The sequence below is a fragment of the Oryctolagus cuniculus genome, chromosome 1 (assembly GCF_051225735.1).
Source record: "Oryctolagus cuniculus isolate XC-2025 breed Fujian yellow rabbit chromosome 1, ASM5122573v1, whole genome shotgun sequence".
Taxonomy (NCBI): Eukaryota; Metazoa; Chordata; class Mammalia; order Lagomorpha; family Leporidae; genus Oryctolagus; species Oryctolagus cuniculus.
The window spans coordinates 10,298,290-10,314,044 of NC_142867.1; the positions used below are offsets into that span (position 1 = coordinate 10,298,290).

General features: G+C 46.2%; 1 pseudogene; it reads left to right on the top strand.

Moving 5' to 3' along the window:
* The first annotated feature begins 10,142 nt into the window (after window positions 1–10,142).
* On the top strand, window positions 10,143–11,800 carry LOC149128279 (transcription elongation factor SPT4 pseudogene; annotated as a pseudogene).
* Window positions 11,801–15,755: the final 3,955 nt, after the last annotated feature.

Here is a 15,755-nt window from a genome sequence, read left to right on the forward strand (position 1 = left end):
GCCCCCGCAGATGGAGACTGTGAGTGCCCCTTTAAGCAGAGGCAGAGGTCTGTGTGTGCCCCTTTATAAGAGGTACTGGACATGCACCACTCTATTACTTGTCATGGAAACCCAGGGAAGAGGGAAGTAGAATCCCCATCTTAAACATGAGGTCAGTGGGGCTTAGAAAGGACACTGACTTGTGTGGAGATGTTCATTATACTCATTCAACAAACGCCTTCGATGTGCCTGTCACTGTTCTAGTGCCAGCGCCAGAGGAGTAAACAAGGGAGCCCCTGACTTCTTAGAGCACACTCTCTAGTTGGCAGAGACGGACAGTGTATAAACAAATGACTAAATGCACACCCAGAACCTGCAGGTTCTGCACCTGCAGACTCAACTAACCAGGGATCAAAAATATCTGGAGGCCGGCGCCACGGCTCACTAGGCTAATCCTCCACCTAGCGGCGCCGGCACCCTGGTTCTAGTCCAGGTCGGGGCGCCGGATTCTGTCCCAGTTGCCCCTCTTCCAGGCCAGCTCTCTGCTGTGGCCAGGGAGTGCAGTGGAGGATGGCCCAAGTGCTTGGGCCCTGCACCCCATGGGAGACCAGGAGAAGCACCTGGCTCCTGCCATCGGATCAGCGCGTTGCGCCGGCCACAGTGCGCCAGCCGCGGCGGCCATTGGAGGGTAACCAACGGCAAAAGGAAGACCTTTCTCTCTGTCTCTCTCACTGTCCACTCTGCCTGTCAAAAAAAAAAAAAATAAATAAATAAATAAAATAAAATAAATAAAAAAAGGAAAACAAATACACATATACACATGCACTCATGCACAAATTTATGTGGTGGAAGACTGCACAAATTCCAGAGCCTTGTCACCCCTATATCTATGCCCTTTTGCAAAGTGACTTCACAGCTCTTTTTGTCAAAATATGGAGTCTGACTACTCTACTCCTTGAATCTGGCAGTGCCCATAGGATTTGCTCTGGTCAGTTTCATGAACAGATACGGTGAAAACAAAGGGTTGAAACTACACGTGGGACTGGCGTTGTGGCATAGCAGGTTAACCTGCCGCCTACAGGGCTGGCATCCCATATGGGCGCTGGTTCGAGACCCGGTTGCTCCACTTCTGATCCAGCTCTCTGCTATGGCCTGGGAAAGCAGTAGAAGATGGCCCAAGTCCTTGGGCCCCTGCACCTGCGTGGGAGATCCAGAAGAAGCTCCTGGTTCCTGGCTTCAGATTGGCACAGCTCCGGCCGTTGCAGCCAAATGGGGTCTGAACCAGCAGTTGAAAGACCTCTCTCTGGCTCTGCCTCTCCTTCTCTCTGTATATAACTCTTTCAAATAAATAAATAAATCTTTAAAAAAAAAAAAGGAAAAAGAAACTACTCATACATGGGGTATAACTCTTTCTACTGCTTCAAACTCTTCCATTGTCAGGTGGGCCTGGGCTAGTGTGCTGGGTATCAGTCACCTGCAGCTGATATCAATGACGTGAGGACCCCTGCCTGCCATCCTGTCCAAAAAGCCTGCCAACTTCAGACACATGACTCAGGCTCTCCTAGACTGTCTAGACCCAGCTGAGCAGGCCAAGTCTGGAACTGCCTAGCTGGCCTACAGAAACTCCAGCAAATAAAAATGTTTATTGCTTTAAATCACTGAGTTTTGAAGAGGCTTGTCATGCAATAAAAGCCAGTGTTGGCCTGCATAGGACAGAATCTCTGAACTGGCTGCATAGGCTGCCCGGGAGGTGGTGAGGAGTGGGTCACAGGCTGGGGTGGGAGGAAGGATGGTCACAGTACTGCTTTTTCTATATTTTTGAATGTTGAGCCATATGAATGAATCCACTCTAAAAAATAAATACAGTTGTAAAATGTTAAAGTCATAAAACATGACTGGTGGAGAAGGTAGTTCTAGTTCTTCTTTGTTATGACTTAGAAAATAACTGGAAAAAGTGAAAATATAAGTTTTTTTTTAAATTATTTATTTGAAAGTCAGGGTTACAGAGAGAGAGGAAGAGAGAAAGAGATATTTTCTATCTGCTGGTTCATTCCCCAAATGGCCGCAACAGCTGGGGCTGGGCCGGACTGAAGCCAGGAGCCAGGAGCTTCTTCTGGGTCTCCCACATGTGCAGGGGCCCAATCACTTGGGCCATCCTCTGCTGCCTTCCACGGTGCATCAGCAGGGAGTTAGATTGGAAGTAGAGTAGCCAGCACTCCAACAGGCGCCCATACGGGATGCTGGCACTGCAGGCGATGACTCTACCCACTATGCCATAGTGACGGCCCCCAACCAATACAGGGATTTTTGTTTTGTTTTCCTTTCTCAGATAGATATAAGGCCTCTGTATCCCAACACAATCAAGGCCTTGGTGTACTACTGGTGTTTGAGACAAGAGCCTAGTCTCCCATCCCTTATTCAGTGGCTTAATACAAGTCCTTCTGACATTTTTAAAATATTTATTTATTGGCCGGCGCCGTGGCTCAATAGGCTAATCCTCCACCTTGCGGCGCCGGCACACCGGGTTCTAGTCCCGGTCAGGGCGCCGGATTCTGTCCCGGTTGCCCTTCTTCCAGGCCAGCTCTCTGCTATGGCCAGGGAGTGCAGTGGAGGATGGCCCAGGTGCTTGGGCCCTGCACCCCATGGGAGACCAGGAAAAGCACCTGGCTCCTGGCTCCTGCCATCGGATCAGCGCGGTGCGCCGGCCGCAGCGCGCTGGTCACGGCGGCCATTGGAGGGTGAACCAACGGCAAAGGAAGACCTTTCTCTCTCTGTCTCTCTCTCTCACTGTCCACTCTGCCTGTCCAAAAAAAAAAAAAAAATATTTATTTATTGGCCGGCGCCGCGGCTCAATAGGCTAATCCTCCGCCTTGCGGCGCTGGCACACCGGGTTCTAGTCCAGGTTGGGGTGCCGGATTCTGTCCCGGTTGCCCCTCTTCCAGGCCAGCTCTCTGCTGTGGCCAGGGAGTGCAGTGGAGAATGGCTCAAGTCCTTGGGCCCTGCACCCCATGGGAGACCAGGAGAAGTACCTGGCTCCTGCCATCAGATCGGCGCGGTGCGCAGGCCGCAGCGCGCCGGCCATGGCGGCCATTGAAGGGTGAACCAACAGCAAAGGAAGACCTTTCTCTCTGTCTCTCTCTCTCTCACTGTCCACTCTGCCTGTCAAAAAAAATTTATTTATTTATCTATTTACTTATTTGAAAGGCAGAGTGACAAAAGAGAGATCTTCCATCTGCTGGTTCACTCCCCGAATGGTCACAATGGCTGGGACAGGGCAAGACCAAAGTCAGGAGCCTAGAACTCCATCCAGGTCTCCCACATGGGTGGCAGAGGCCCAAGCACTTGGGCCACCATCTGCTATTTTCCCAGGCGCGTTAGTTAGCAGGGAGTTGGATCAGAAGCAGAGCAGCTGCTCCCAGGCCTGGGGGTGGCGGCAGTGAGTGCGGGGTTGGGGAGGGAGAGCACTTGAGATCAATCTGCCAGTTGGAGCTAGGGGAGGGACCATTTTCAGAAGAGGCAAATGTTGCTTCCAAAAGAATGGAGAGTGCTGGGCAGAAAACCAGAATCTGAGGACAGAGAGAAAAGTAGGAACTGTGGAGTCAGACAGGCCTGGGTCTGTGTCCTGGTGTTGCCACCACTGCGGCGTGACTCTGGGCAGGTAACTCCATCCTTCCGAACTTCTTCTTCCCTCTAGTATCACCCAGCCCTAGGGGCGTCTGAAGCTCTAACAACCGTAAGCCTGGCAGTGGCGGCAGGGGCTTCCGTCTGACCTCGTTGCAGTCTGGGAGTTTCTGTTCACGCTCAGCCCGGAGCGGGAGCTGCACAGAGCACAGCTTTCTTTGCTTGTGACAAGTAAAGGAGACAATGGGGGAAAGGTAGACTTCTCTAAACTGAACTGCCTCTCCCAGAAGCAGCTGGCCAGGGCTTTCCTACCAAGAGGTGTCCTGTCTGCTCAAGCCAAGCACAGCTGCATGCGTTGTCTGTCCCAGAGTCTTGCAGCTTGCCCTGGCTGGTGCCCTTGGAGCCTAATGTTGCAAGACAAGCTTCCCTGGAACATCCTTGGGGGGAAAAAAAAAAAGCTCAAGCCGGAACTGTTTGAGGTTCTTTGCCCTCCGTGTCCCCCAGGCTCTTAGACTCCGGGGTACACTTTGCTTGGCTCCGGCACAGACCGGATCTCCCTTAGATTTCCTGCAACACCAAAACTACTTGTCCATAAAGACTGCGGATATTGCGGCTGGAAGAGATCTTAGATACCCATCAGCCACAGTGCTTGTCCACTGACCGGTTCCAGGTCTCAAGAGAGTTGTCAGGAGTTAATGGAAAGATTAGGAAAACGTAGTTTTCAGTGAAAATTAAGGGTATTCACTTTTAAATATCTGTTTTTTATTTTAAAATTATGTTCTAAATGTTTGGGCTAAAGTGGTTTTTAAAAATATTTATTTTCATCTACTTGAACGGCAGAGTGACAGAGAGGGAGAGAAATCTTCCACTGTTTACTCCACTAACGCTGTAATAGCCAGGGCTAGACTCGGCCAGGAGCCAGGAACTCCATCTGTATCTCCCACGTGGTGGCAGGTACTCAAGCACTTGACCCATCATCCACTGCCTCCCAGGATGCAATGCAGGAAATGGGCTTGAAAGCTGAGTAGTTGGGACACAGAGCAGCACGCCAATACTGGATGCGGGTGTTCCAAGTGGCAGCTTAGCCCACTGCATCACAATGCCCACCCCCTAAATGGTTTTAACAATGAAACAATGGCAGTGGATGGTAGAGGTTTTAAAATGTGAAACAACATGAAAAGTTGACAACACTGCAATGATTTCTGTTTTTATCTCTCCATGAGAAACCCAAAAGTACAGGAACCACTGATCTGGCCCAACTCGTCATTTATGAGTAGAAAAATAACCAAATCCTAGAGTACCTACAGGACTCCTTCAAAGACCTAGAGGTAGAAAGCAGATCGAACAGAGACCATCTCCACTCTGGGGGATGACATCTGATCCATCAGATGGTTTTGTTTTTAAGATCTCTTTCATTTAAAAAAAAAAACAAAAAACAAAACAAAAAAAACAACGTTTTAGGTTCACAGCAAAATACATCAGAGAGTACAGACAGTTCCGTATACCCCACACATACAAAATGTCCTCTAGGGGGCTGGCGCTGTGGCGCAACGGGTTAACGCCCTGGCCTGAAGTGCCGACATCCCATATGGGTGCCTGTTCTAGTCCCGGCTGCTCCTCTTCCAATCCAGCTCTCTGCTGTGGCCTGGGAAAGCAGTAGAAGATGGCCCAACTCCTCGGGCCCTGCACCCACATGGGAGACCAGGAAGAAGCTCCTGGCTCCTGGCTTCGGATCGGCACAGCTCCAGCCGTTGCGACTATCTGGGGAGTGAACCAGCAGATGGAAGACCCCTCTCTCTGTAATTCTTTCAAGTAAATGAAATAAATCTTTAAAAAAATGTTCTCTAACAGCAGCATCAGGCACCAAAATAGCACATTTGTTTCAATGGATGACCCTATATTGACACATCATAGTCATCAAAAGTCCATCTGGACATTATGGTTTGCTCTCCTGCATTCATTCTTTCTTCTTCTCCTTCTCCTTGTTCTTCTTCTTTTTTAGAATTTTTTTATTTATTTGAAAGGCAGAGTTACAGTGAAGAGAGGGAGAAAGGAAAGATAGAGATGTTCCATCTGCTGGCTTGCTCCTCAAATGGCTACAACAGCCAGAGTTGGGCCAGACCGAAGCCAGGAGCCAGAAGCTTCATCTGGGTCTCCCACAAGGGTACAGAGGCCCAGGCACTTGGGTCATCTTCTGCTGCTTTCTCTGGGCACATTAACAGGGAGCTGAATTGGAAGTGGAGATGCCAGGACTCAGACTGGTGCCCATATGGGATGGGGTGGCACAGGTGGCAGCTGTACTTGCTACAGCACAATGCTGGCCCCTCTCCTGCATTCTAATGTGCATAGTGATGGCGTGTATATCAGTAGGGTATCTTACAGAATAGCTTCACTGTGCCCTAAAGTCCTCAGAGTTCTGCCGATTAATCTCTCCCACCTTCTGTAACCACTAATTTTTTTTATATTTAAAGTTTTTTGTTGTTGTTGATTTGAAAGGCAGAGTAACAGAGAAAAAGAGGGAGAGACAGAGAGAGAGGTCTTCCAAAGATCTCATCTAGTTCACTCCACAGATGGCTGCAATGACCAGGGCTGGGCAAACTGAAGCCAGGAGCCAGGAGCTTCTTCTGAGTCTCCCATGTGGGTGCAGGAGCCCAAGTACTTGGGCCATCTTCAGCTGCTTTCCACAGGCGAATTAGCAGGGAGCTGGACAGGAAGTGGAGCAGCCGGGACTCAAACCGGCGTCCATATGGGATGCCAGTGCTGCAGACAGCAGCAGCTCAACCCGCTGTGCCACAGTGTCAGCCCCCACTCATTTTTATGAAGGTCTCCAGAGTCTGGCCTTTTCCAGAAAGTCATACGGGTAGAATTACACAGTGCGTAGCCTCTTTAGACTGGCTTCCTTCACTTAGCGATATGCATTTAAGGTTCCTCTGTATCTTGTGTGGCTCGATAGCGCTTTTCTTTTCAGCACTGAATAGTGAGGATTCACAAGACTTTGCCCATGCACCTCCTGAAGACATCTTGATTACTTCCAGGTTCGGGTAATCATGAATAAAGGTGCTATAAACGTTTGTTATAGGCTATTGTGTGCACCGTTTTCAGTTGAGTATGTACCTGGGAGCCCAACTGCTGGGTCACGTGGTCAGACAATGTTTAGCTTTGTAAGAAATTGCCAAACTACTTTCAAAGCAGCTGCACCAGTCTGCATTCCCACCAGCACTGAGTAAGAGCTCCAGAAGCTCCAAGTTCTCACCAGCATTTTTTGTTCCATTGATCTACTTATCTATTCTAAAGCTAATATGCTCTGTCTTGGATCCTGTTGTTTTATAGTAATCCTTAAAGTGAGGTTGTCAAGAGAAACCAAAAAAACGAGAGTTTCATTTTGAAAATCTGAAAATACAAAAAAACAAAAAAAAACAAAAAAAAACAAAAAAAAACAAACCAGCTCATGACAAGAGCCTCGGGTGGTTACTGACATTATAATAAGAGTGTCAATCATTGAATCAACAACGGGAGTCACTGTGCACTTGCTCCCCATGTAGGATCTCTGTCCTTAATGTGTTGTACTATGAGAATTAACGGTAAAACTACTAGCCGAACAGTACTCTATATCTTGTGTGCTGTGCGGGTGCAGTCTGTTGAAATCTTTATTTAGTATATACTAAGTTGATCATCTGTATATAAAGATAATTGAAAGTGAATCTAGATGAAGAATTGGATGGGAGAGGGAGTGGGAGATGGGATGGTTGCAGGTGGAAGGGAGGTTATGGGGGAAAAAGCCAAAACAATGCAAAAGTTGTCCTTTGTAAATTTATATTTATTAAATAAAAAAAATCAGAAAATACAGATGAGCTAAGAAAATATGCTCTCCCTGCCCACTGAGAAGCAAGCCGCTTCCACTACTGCTACATGTGTCCCTCAGAGCTGGGTGTGTGAGCACGTGCAATCAAATGGGAGAGCCCCTGGGCTCATGCAGCAACCTGTTGAAGAGGGAGCAGCCACCACGTAACACTCACAAGTTAGGGAGTTAAGTTCTAAGAAGGAGTAAGTGTTAAGACCAGGTTCTAGGGGCTGGTGTTGTGGTGCAGACGAAGCCGCTGCCAGCAAAAGCAATCTCCCGCATCAGAGTGCCAGTTCCAGTCCCAGCTGCTCGGGGTCTTGTCCTAGCTGCTCTACTTCTCATTCAGCTTCCCACTAATGCACCTGGGAAGATAGTGGACGATGGTCCAAATGCTTGGGCCCCCGCCACCCATGTGGGACACCAGGATGGAATTCCTGGCTCCTGGCTTTAGCCTGTACCAGACCAGGCTGTTGCAACCACTTGGGGAGTGAATGAGCAGATAAAAGATATTCATATTCTCTCTCGCTCTCTGCCTTTCAAGTAAACAAGCAAATCTTTGGGGGGAGGGAGAGATACAGGTTCCAGAGTAATATAAAAGGCAAGAAGGTCGTATGGAAAGGAAGGAGAAGAATAAAACTGTTCTTGTGAGAAGAGGTTATAGAGGGCACAGAAGTCAGGAAGACCTTGCAGTTTTGAGGGTCCGAAAGAAGTTCAGTAGACGGAGGACACAAAAAAAGCCAAATGGAGGAGAGAACTCAGGGCAAGAGGAATTAGCTTTTATGTTCCGGTCGGTGAGAAGCCAGGAGATGGATCAGCTGCAGGTGGAGAGGGAATTAGAGAAGGACAAGTCTGGAGTAGGAGGCAAAACACTCATTCACTCAACAAACATTTCTGTGAATATCTACCACGCGCCAAGCACTGCTCTCAGCATTGGAAATGCTTAGAAAGAAGCAACTCATACTCCAGGGTGCTTACATGCTAGTGGTGGTGACAGATGACAAAGAAATAACTTCAGAGAAGAAACATCTGTGAAGAAACAAAAAACAGGGTAATTGAGAGAAACTGAAAGAGGGCAGAGAGATGAGGGGCCACGGGGAGCCAGGTTACGCAGCCTATGCAAGACCTGGAAGCAGAGGTGTAGTTCCCCTCCCCTGGGTGGAGATGTGGTCTTGCTAGTGCTGTGTATGCTTCAGAAGGAGCAGAGCTCAACACTTACAAAGCTGCCCTTAAATGGAAGCACAAGGTTTGTTCATCTTCCCACTGGGTGATGCAAGCCTGAGTTTTAAAAAAGCAGTGATGTGGCAATAATCTGGCTTCCTTCGCAATTCTTGGAGGACCCTCCATGTGCAAAAGGTTCAGTCAGGGGCAGGGCAAAAGCTGAGACACGTGCAGCGATGCACTGTGGCCATATCACTCCCTATAGGCACTGGATCTTTGGTTACATAAATTAGGAACTTGGAGTCGGAATGCATGTCTTGTGTGTGTGTGTGTGTGTGTGCAAGTGTGTGTTCTCTTTTCCCGATCTCTGATCTAATCTGTAACATTGCTGGAAGGAAAGGAAGACCTCTCTGAGACAAAGACATCTACTTAAACTAAGAACTAAATAAGAAGGTACCAGACTTAGAAAGATCCAGAAGAAAAGCATTCCAAGAAGACAGAACAAGAGGAGGATCGTGAATCTGGGGTGTTCCTAGCATAGAAATTGTTGGGGCCATCGCTGTAGCAGAGTAGGCTAAGCCTCTGCCTGTGTGCCAGCATCCCATATAGGCACCGGTTCGTCTCCTGGCTGCTCCTCTTCCGATCCAGCTCTTGCTGATGGCCTGGGAAAGCAATGGAAGATGGCCCAAGTGATTGGGCCCCTGCATCAGTGTGGGAGACCTGGAAGAAGTTCCTGGCTCCTTGTGGGGAAATTAGGCACACGAGGCAATTCAAAGATGGCACTCAAAGGAAGTAAGATGGGCGGAACACAAAGTACCACTAAAGCTAATTGGCCATGCAGCATCAGGGGAAGTGACGACAACTGATAATGAGTGTATAGACATATGGCTAGTCCTATAAAAATCACCCCGTAAGATGACCTTTTAAGTGATTGGTTGGTCCTTATGCCCTGCCCCAATGACTCTGCAGTTTTGTGCTTTAAAAGACTTTGCTACGTGCACAATAAACAAGTTTTTGCTTGACTTGGCTCCTTGCTGCGTCTGATTGTCTCCGGGATCGCGAGGCTGGGAAACAGGCGAGCGGCGTGCTTACCTTTCCTCGGGCCCAGTACATCCTTGTACAGGTGGACTAAGACCCTGCAGCTCCTGGCTTCAGATCAGCCCAGCTCTGGCCTTTGCAGCCATTTGGGGAGTGAATCAGCAGATGTAAGACCGCTCTGTCTCTCCCTCTGTCTGTAACTCTACCTCTCATATGAAGAAATAAAGCTTAAAAAAAAAAAAAAAGACAGTGTTGCTGACATAAATGGGACCGAGGTCCGAGGTGGGATCTATGGATGTGAGGTTCGGGAGGGATGCAGGGGTCAGACTACTCAGGATCTCGAGGGTCTTGCTAAGGTGTTAGCAAGTACATTGAGAGACCACTGGGAGAAAAATGATCAGACATTTTTAAAAACAGTAGGTTGGTTTATTTGTAAAGGATGGAAACAGGGAACCCAGTTAGGAGACTATTCTAATAGTCCAGGCAAAGGAGAGAAATTGCTTCGATGAGTTTGGGGGTGCACCTGAAGACAGTGCTAAAGGACCTGTGGCATCTGTGGGATTGTCTGCTGTGTTTACTGGTCAAGATTAGGGACCAGTTTGAATACGATGGTTGGTGATCATTGTGATGCCTGCAGCTGAAGGGTAACCAAGACGGTGTGTGACTGCACCAGCTCTTTCATTGAAGGAATCATCATGATGTTACATCCAGGGGATAGCTGGGTCCCAAAGTGGCAGGGTTCAGTCACTTTAAGACCAGGATATGTGCAGTGTCAATCACTGATGGCCTGCTCCAGAGAATCCTGCAGGAACTGGGAAGTGGAGGAGTCTACAGATCTAGAGACACAGCTATAAACACCTAGTAAGATACAGGGCAGCCAGCACCTTTGCTCTCTAGCTCCTGTCTCTACTTATTTTCTGTTGTGGATGTAAATGGGTAGAACTTGAAATATTCCTCACTCTACAACTCTGAGACCCAGCAGACTCTTTTTTAAATTTTCATTTTATTTATTTTAAAGGCAGAGAGAGAGAGAGAGAGAGAGAGCTCTTCCAACAGGTTCACTCCTCCAAATGGCTCCAAGGGACTGGGCCAGGCCAAAGCCAGGAGCTAGAAGCTTCATCCAGACCTCCCATTTGGGTGCAGGGGCCCAAGCAGTTGGGCCACCCTCTGCTGCTTTCCCAGGTGCATTAGCAGGGAGCTGGATTGGAAGTGGAACAGCTGGGACTCAAACCGGTGCCCATATGGGATGCTGGTACTGCAGGAGGTGGCTTAACCTGCTACACCATAGTGCTGGCCCCTCAGCCGACTAAGAGAGCAGCACATCAAGTCCTGGGTCACTTTACCAGCTTTGGATTGGTGGATCAACAGAGCCTGAATGGAGGGGAAAGTAGGACGCTGGCTTTCCTCCCAAGGTCCAGGGCTGCATCCTTACCCATTGGTCAAATGCCAATAAACACAAACCTCCTAGAAAATGATTAAAGCAAAGAAAGGAAAGGAAGGGAAGGAAGGGCATGAGGGAGAGAGGGAAGAAGGAAGGGAGAGGGGGAAGGATGGAGGTGTGAAGTGATAGACATAGAGGGAAGTGGGTAAATTCACATCTTTAGGCAGGAGATCCACTCATGAGTGAGACTGACAAGGGGCAGGCCTGGTGGTGGTGTGAAGGAATGAAAGCAAACAAGGACTCCTAGCCTTTGTCCTGAGTGCCTGGGTAGATAATGGCACCATTTCCCAAGACAGGCAAGTGGAGTCGATGCAGGGATGAAAAATCAAAAATTCCACGTGTAACATTAGGTTTGAAACACCTATCAGACACATGGAGCTGTCAAATTGTTTTCGTGTAGACTTTGTGTATTTTTCATTAAAATAGATCCTTAATTTTATATATTTGGTGCCGCTGTGAAAGGTGGGTTTTACACTCCCTTTTCTATTTGCCCATTGCTAGCATACAATTGTAGAAATACAATCCATTTTTTTATATATTGACCTTGTATTCTATGACTTTCTAAGTTCACTTAGCTATAGTTGTGTTTCTGTTTGGTGGATTCCACAGTATTTTCTTCATACACATCATGTTGCCAGCGAATAGTTTCATTTCTTCCTTCCCAATTGGTGTACGTTTTATGTCTTTTTCTTGCTTTTTGTAACTGGCCAGGCCATCCAGCAAAGTGTGAATTGAAGTAGTAAGAACAGACAGTCTTGCCTTCTTCTCCATATTAGAGGGAAAGCATTTAGTCTTTCACTGTTAAGTATGACATTAGCTGGAGGATTTTCATAGACGCCTTTATCAGAGTAAGGAAGTTCTCCAGCTAGGAGCAAGCAAGCACAGCCCCTAAAGGGCCCTGACAGCTACACTGGGGAATTAAGATTTTATGTTCAGGTTGGTAAGAAGCCAGGAGATGGATCCGCTGCAGGTGGAGAGGGAATTAGAGAAGGGCAAGTCTGGAGTAGGAGGCAAACCACTCATTCACTCAACGTTTTATGAATATCTACTATATGCCAAACACTGCTCTCCATATTAGGAATACTTTAAAAAAAGCAACTCATGCTCCCAGAGTGATAATACTTTAGTGGAGTTGACAAACAAAAAAATAATCACAGAAAAGAAATTCCTGTAAGGAAAGAAAAATAGGGAAATTGAGTATAAAAAATGAAAGAGGGCAGGAAGAGGTAAGAGACTATGGGGAGACAGGTCTTGGAGAATATGAAAGACCTGGAAGCAAAGATGTGGTTTTCTTCCAGATCCTTTTAGGTCGGGCACCTTCTTAGTTCATAGTATAAATAGACATCTTTGTCTAGGGAGATCTTCCTTTCCTTCTAACAATGTTGTAGATTAGAATAGAGACTGAGCAAAAAGAAGGCACACAGACATGTTTACAGATGCATTATCTTTTGGATGTAGTCCTAGATGGCTGGGAATTTTATCATGAAAGCTGTTGAATTTTTTTCAAGTGCTTTTCCTGCATCTACTGTGAAACAACTGTATGATCTTTTCTCCTTTATTATTCTAATGTGGTGAATAACATGGATTTTCAAATTTTGAACCAGCCTTGCATTCTTGATATAAACTCCATTTGTTCCTATCTTTTTTGATATACTGTTGATTTCATTTCCTAATATTTTAATAGAGAATTGTCTGCCTATGTTCATAAGGATTATTGGTCTGTAATTTCACTTTCTCACAGTTTTTTTTTTTTAAAGATTTATTTATCTACTTGAAAGGCAGAGTTACAGAGAGACAGATGGAGAGGTCTTTCATCTGCTGGTTCACTCCCCAAATGGCCACAATGGCCTGAGCTAGGCTGGTCTGAAGCCAGGAGCCAGGAGCTTCCCCCGGGGTCTCTCATGTGGGTGCACTTGGATCATCTGTTACTGCTTTCCTAGGTGCATTAGCAGGGAGCTGGATCAGAAGCAGAGCAGCCAGGACTCGAACAGGCGCCCATATGGATGCCAGCATTGCAGATGGCGACTTTACCTGCTATGCCACGGCACCGGCCCTCTTTCTCAGGTTTTGTTCAGCGCCATGATAGTTTTGTGAAATGATTTAGAAAATTTTCCCTTCTCTAATTTCTGAGAGGTCGTGTAGGATTGCCATTATTTCTTCCTTAATATGTAATGGAAGTGAAGACATTTGGGCTTGTGGGGAGATTATGAATAGGATTTCTTTACTAAATATGGGATATTTTGTTTTTAAATTTCTTCCATTGTCTTAGGAAGTTATGTCTTTGAAGGAATTTATTTATTTCATCTAAGTTGTTTAATCTTCTAAAATTTTTTTTTCACTGTATCTCCTTAATATCTTTTTAAGTCTGTAGGACCTCTTTTTCATTTCTAATTTTGTTTTTCTTTTCTTTATCATTCTTGCTGGAGATTTATCAGTTTTGCTTCATTCTTTAAAATAACTAATTTTGATGGTACTTATTTTTGCGACTTACATTTTACATCTCCTTTTCTAAAATAAGTATTTAAAGCTATAAATTTCTCTTTAAGCACTATTTTAGTTTTATCTCACAAATTTTTTAAAAAGACTTATTTATTTGAAAGGCAGGCATACGGGGGAGGGGGGGAGATATAGAGAGACCTTCCATCCACTGGTTCATTCCCCAAATGACCACATCAGTTGGGGCTGAGCCAGGCCTGAAGCTAGGAGCCAGATTCATTCGGGTCCCCCACATGGGTGCAGGGGCCCAAGGACTTGGGTCATCTTCTGCTGCTTTTGCTGGTGCATTAAGAGAGCTAGATTGAAGTGGAAGATCTGAGATACAAACCAGCGGCCATATGGGATGTCAGCCTTGCAGGTGGCAGCTTAACCTGTTAAGCCACAATGCTGGCCTCTATCCCACAATTTTTGTATGTTGTATTTTCATCATCATGCAGTTAAAAATATTTTCTTTGTAATTTTTTGACCCATGGATTATCTGATAATATGCTAATTTCAATATTTAGAAATTTTCTGAGCATTTTATTGTACTTGATTTCTAATTTAACAATGGTATGGTCAGAGAACATACTGTTTAATTAATTAATTAATTAATTTTAAGAATTATTTATTTATTTGAAAGTCAGAGTTTACAGAGAGAGAGAGACAGAGAGATCTTCCATCCCCTGGTTCATTCCTCAGATGGCTACAATCACAAGGGCTGTACCAAACCAAAACCAGGAGCCAGGAGTTTCTTCCAGGTCTCCCACATGGGCAGCAGGGACTCAAACACTTGGGCTATCTTCTGCTGCTTTCCCAGGCCATTAGCAGGGAGCTGGATCAGAAGTGGAGCAGCTGGGACACAAATAGGTACCCATATGAGATACCAGCATTGCAAGCAGCGGCTTTTTAACCTGCTATGCTACAACACTGCTCACCCCACCCCCATACACTCTGATTAATTTAAAGCTTTTTAATATTTAGTGAAATATATTTCTCTTATGGGCCACCATAGTAATCTTGACAAATGTTCAACGTACTCTTGTAAAGAATGTGTAGAATGTGCATCAGTAGTTGCTGGAAGTAGTATTTGGTAAATGTCAATTAAGCTGGCTGATGTATTGTTCAAATATTCTGCATCTTTAATGATTTTTTGGCCTGTTCTATGCATTACAAAAAGAAGGGCTTTTTTTTTTTTAAAGATTTGTTTATTTATTTAAAAGGCACAGTTAGAGAGTGGCAGAAGCAGAGAGAGAGGTCTTCCATCCACTGATTCACTCCTCAAATGGCTGCAACGGCCAGAACTGGGCAGATCAGAAGCCAGGAGTCAGGAGCTTCCTCTGGGTCTCCAATGTTGGTGCAGGGGCCCAAGGACTTGGGCCATCTTTGGCTGCTCTCCCAGGCACATTAGCAGGGAGCTGGATAGGAAGTGGAGAAGCCAGGACTTAAACCAGCACCCATATGGAATGGGGGCACTGTAGGCAGTGGCTTTACCCAGTGTACCACAACACCAGCCCCAAAAACGTAGGTTTTAAAACTTCCGATTATGGCGTCAGTGTTGTGGCTCAAGCAGGGTAAGCTCCTGCTTGCAATGCTGACATCACAGATAGGAGCACCAGTTTCAGTCCTGGCTGTTCTGCTTCCTACACAGCTTCCTGCTAATGTGCCTGGGAGGGCAGAGAAGATGGCCCAAATGCTTTGGTCCTTGCCATTCAGTGGGAGACCCAAATGGAGTTTTGGGCTCCTGGTTTCAGTCTGGCCCAACCCGTTTTTGTGGCCATTTGGGAAGTGAACCAGTGAGTGGAAGATCTCTCTCTCTCACTTTGTTTTTCAAATAAATAAGTAAATCTTTTAAAAGCATGCAATTATGATATGAATTTGTCTTGTTTCTATAAACTTTTGCTTCATGTGCTTTAAAGTTCTGTTATTATGTGCGTACAAATTGTGGATTTTTATCACTTCTTGATGAATTAAACCTATTGTCATTATGAAAATCCCTCTGGGGCCAGCACTGTGGCATAGCAGATAAAGCCACTGCCTACAGTGCCGGAATACCATATAGGCACCGGTTCGAGTTCCAGCTGCTCCACTTCCAATCCAGCTCTCTGCTATGGCCTGCGAAAGCAGTAAAAGAAGGTCTGAGTCCTTGGCTCCTGAACCCATATGGGAGACCTGGAAGAAGCTCCTGGCTCTTGGCTTCAG